Below are 5,000 nucleotides of genomic sequence, written 5' to 3' on the forward strand. Positions count from 1 at the left end.
CATAGTGCCTAAGGCACTTGACTGCTAACCAGAAGGCTGTTGGTTCAAACCCACCAGCCACTCCTCGGAAGGAAGGTTGGGCAATCTACTTCTGTAGTGATACTGCCTCGGAAACCCGAGGATGGGTCACTATGAGTCGAAATCGACTTGATGGAAGTAAAGGAAGTTTGAGGTATCCAAGACCTAAAACCAGCACAACCCTGTAGTAGAGCCACACCTGTATTTTCTTCTTCCTCTTCTCCCACTCCAACAACAGGGTAACTCAGCCTCATCCCTGTTCCTAACTCTTCTGCTCTAGAAATTGGGCACACTGGACTCACTCTAGATGAGGAAAAGAGTCCGGGAGCTCAAGCAAAATACTAGTGGGAAGGATGGAAATTAAGCCATTTTTTATTAGGAAATTTTTCTTATCTAATCAGGAAGTCTAGTATGAAACACCTTAATCTGAAAGGAAAATAAAATAGGCTAACGTTAATGCTTTTGAGGGAAAAATGATGAAGGGGCAGGAAGGAAAGGAAGGGGAGGACAGAAAAGAGAATCTGAATATTTTCTGCCACATTTTGACTTTCTAAATATTTAGCATCTTTCTTATTCTTCATTTGTGAATGTGCCGAGGCAGCACAAGTGACCAGAATTAGCCTGAGGGGAGGAGGTGGGTGAGTTCTGTAACATTAAGGGTATTTGTGTGGCATTAGTGTGGAATATAAGGTTGATATATAGCAGTATTCATACACCAACCAATCCTGTTTCCTTCTTCAAATGGCTGATATTAATTGCTATTATGTATAAGTTCAGCTAATAATATAATAGTATTTACACTGATACAACCCAATGAAATTGGGTTATATTGATACAACCCAATTTGAATAGCAAATCCAAACAGCTTTTATACTTTTTTTATGTACTTCAATGCTTGAAGCCTCAAATTTTCCTACATTTGTCTTTTATTCACAGATATTTTCTTTAGCACCAAGTCCTATTTAACATTTATAGAGTAAAGATATTTTCACACCTAAAGTTACTTTAATATTTTAATCCGACTCAAATGTATTTTGTATTTTATTATTCAGCTACAACAGGCACATCACTGAAGGCATCTGATTGGTTTTATTGTATGACCATATGCAGATTCTATCATTTACTATGTAAGTGTAAAATGTGTATTTTAGTGAGGACTTTCATACATACTGACATGCAGTCAACATATATTTGTTTTTTTATAAATTAAATAGTTCATAAGTTATATAGATACATAGATCATTAAGAGACCCAAAAGTTGATGTATCACAAATATGCATAATCATTACAATTTGAAAAATAAATTGCATTAAAAAAAAATCAAGATAAAAGGCTCTAGTCCTTTAAGATGTGAGAAGACCTGCTGCCTGGAAACATATTGCCTAGCAACAGGATGCTAACCAGCCAATGGTTCCTCTAAACTTGTGATTAATTATCCTCCCCCTGGCCTCCTAGCTTGTCAAGTTTCCAGTGTGTTAACTTTTTGGTCTCTTGACCAAACATCTCATGACATTACTATTGTCAGTGTATTAGGTTCCATGAAAGTGAAGTTCTTCATGAATTTTCTATCACTATGATATATGTGAAAATTTAGCCTATTTTCTTCCCTAATTGGGCCCCTTAAGCCTTTTATTTGTTTATATTAAACACAAATAATTTTAAGAATGTATTCTTAATTATAAGCGAGAATTGACTCTGGGTTGATAGATTTAAAGTTGGAAAGTGAAGTTGAATTGTCATTTGATATGTATTTATTACCAATGTGCTATTGATAAAAATGTGTTATGTCTGTTTAAAATTTTACATATCCCAAAACCAAACCAACCACACTGTGATTGAGTCCATTCTGACTCATAGTGACCCTGTAGGACAGAGTAGAACTGCCCCATTGGATTTCCATGGTTATAAATCTTCACAGAAGCAGACTGCCTCATCTTTCTCCCACAGTCCGGCACCAGAGCTTCTCATTTAACACACAGAATAGTTTAAATTATGAGAGACTTATTCTCGGGATCCTGTGCTCTTTTACCACAATTTAATGTATTTCTTGGGCAGGACCAAAGTCAGGATTAATTGTTCTTACTAATAGCTTATTGCTTGCTTGCTTTTTCTAGGACCTAGACTGGGACAGGGAGTCCTGGTGGTGCAGTGGTTAAAACGGCCAGTTGCTAAACAAAAGGTGGCAGTTCAAACCCACCAGCTGCTCCATAGGAGAAAGATGTGGCAATCTGCTTCCGTAAAAATGAATATCCTTGGAAACTGTATGGGGCAGTTCTACTCTGCCCTATGGGGTCACTATGAGTCAAAATTAACTCAGTGGCAATGGGTTTGGTTTGGACTGGAACAGAAGAAGGAAACACTACATGAATGTTGACTTCAATAGGATTAATTGTCTCAAATAAGGACTGTGTAATACAAGATCTGAAACTTGTATTAGACACTGTCAATAACTGGTTTGTGTTCCACTAAATTTTTAATCTGACATTTATTGAGTGCTTTCTCTGTTGTGGTAGGTGCTTTTGAACCCATCTTATTTGGAAAAATTAATAAAAATATTTCTACTTTTGAGTAGATAAAGCCTAAGTTTTAAATAAATTACCAATCCATTTTGTTTCTCATTTAAATGATCATTTTTTCATATCAGCAACTACCATTTTATTAATTTCAATTTTCATTCTGACAGATGCATCATGAATTTAGATATTAGAAAAGAAAAATATTTACCTTAAAAAATGTGTTGGTTCACTAAATATAAGTTTGAGTGTTCTTCTGAATCTTGTTCATGTGGAAATTTAATCCCAGGACATCTTGATTTGAATCAGTAAAGCCAATCAAACAAGTTAAAAAACAAAACAAAACAAAAAACCAGATGAATGTCCAGGCCAGTTTCTATTTAAACTGAATTGATTAAATATTTATCAGTGAAACTTCTGGAGATTGGTAGACTATTCAGTGCAAGGTATAGGTCAAGCATCCCCCCCTCCCAAATCATGTCCTTTGCATGGCATAAGTGGTGAACATTTTATTCTTTCAGGTTATCAGTTCATAATACAGACTTAATATATTCATAGTATAAGCATATTGTTTATTATTTCATGAATTCTCCAAAAACTGATTTCTGTAACTGTAGAATATCTATAAAATAGGCTACAGTTTAGTGGGCATCCCCCAAGCATTTCCAATAGGCCTTGAAACTTATGCTGGAGAGTGTTCACTGTGTCTCAGGACACTACTCCATGTTCTGTTTCTTTGGAAAGAGAGAGCCATATCAAGTATAATGTTCTTTAAGAATTATTCAGTCTCTTCATGAAGTGATGTAACTGGTTGACATTTCTGTGCTAATGAGATATTGGTATCTAAAAAAGGTCATAGAACAATTCTCCCCCAATGCACACTGTAACAACTAAAGCACCAAGAAATATTTCATCTAGGTTTTCTCTTCTCTCCATTCAGATTTGTTTCTTCAATGTACTATGGTTCTGATATATGCATTTTGCTTAGAACTTGGGAAGTTATTGAACATATATTAATGAATAAGAATAAAATTATCTAACATAAATTGAGTGCTTACTGCGTGTAATCCTTGTACTAAATATTTTATATATGTTGTCTCCTTTACTCTTTATGCTCAGTCTATGAGTTAAGTCCCCAGTGATCTACCTGCCACTGACAAGGAAGCTGATCCTCTAGAAAGGTTACCATGCCCAGCACTTCATAAAACATAGATCTGAACCCAGACAGTCACACTCTAGAACCCATCTCCCCTATTTGACACTGCACCATCTTGCCTCAGCGAGTGAATTGTTAGTCAGAACCCTCCCATCTTTGCTCATGGTAGCATCCATTTCTTTACGGTCCAAGTCCACACACGAGAAACCAAATTCATAACATAACCTGAAATTTCCTGGAAGGCAAAATCTTTGTCTTTTTCCCAAATACGCTTCTGCTTCCTGTTAAATTACCTTCCTACCTGGTGGTCTTGTGAAAAGGAAAAGCACACATCTTTCTAGATTCTTGGCACTCCATTGGAATTCTCCTCTCTATTATGCAGTTTACCTCATTCAAAACATCTTTTCTAAAAGTTAAAGAATCGTTCTTGTGTGGTTTGAATTATACCATTTTCTTCAGACTATTAGCTGCCTTAGTCCTTAAAGTAGGTTATTCAAAACCTCTTTATGTCCAGTATAATCACCAATAAGTATCTTTCTGATTTCTTCCCTTACAGGGAAATAACTTCTTCCTATTTTAATATGGTGCCTCACCACATCTATCATCACTAAGTTTATATTGGACATTTCAGTAAAATAAAGACCATTAATGAAATAACATAGCAGTCTACAACATTTTCTAAATAATGGCATGCCCCCAAGGCATTCAATAACATAATTAAAGATATTTGATTACTAATTGAGATATCACCTTGTCAGTAAATACCTGAAGTGTGTAGAATGGGTTCCTAATCTTACAACATCATACTTAGCAAATAAAAACAGGATTGAATCTACTAATGCTGGCTTTTAATTCAATTTGCTGGAATGCAAGTTTGCATTAGGGGAATATAAGCACATGGCTTCATGTGTGTTCTTATGATATCTAGTGCTCTACATGACAAGTTTCTGACTTTAACTCTCAGGAACATCGAGCTGATAATACACACACACACATACACACACACACACACACACACACACATATATATATATATTTGTCAGTTCTAATTTGGAAATAAACTTTTAAGTATGGCAGTTACGGAAGGTGTTGAAGGCATTCCAGTGCTATTTGTGGCCTGGAATCAACCAGATGTGTTTAGGCTTGGCACTGGTTTCAAGTTCCAAACACTGGTTAGAAACTGCCTGGAATGCCAAAGGAAATACAGCATTCTCTAGTTGAGGAGTATTTTAACACTCAACAAGTGGTTGACATCTCATGGAAAACTTCAGAGGGAAAACACTATTTGGAATTAGTTCAGCCTTCATGACACA

At 35.8% G+C, this 5,000-nt stretch overlaps 1 protein-coding gene across 1 annotated transcript in view; it reads left to right on the plus strand.

The window, feature by feature from the left end:
* The window catches only part of ZEB2 (zinc finger E-box binding homeobox 2), a 136,789-nt gene that overhangs the window by 130,608 nt on the left and 1,181 nt on the right, over positions 1–5,000 (plus strand). The window lies entirely within an intron of this gene.

The sequence above is a fragment of the Orycteropus afer genome, unplaced genomic scaffold, assembly GCF_000298275.1.
Source record: "Orycteropus afer afer isolate SDZICR_OR568_19922 unplaced genomic scaffold, OryAfe1.0 scaffold00023, whole genome shotgun sequence".
Lineage (NCBI taxonomy): Eukaryota > Metazoa > Chordata > Mammalia > Tubulidentata > Orycteropodidae > Orycteropus > Orycteropus afer.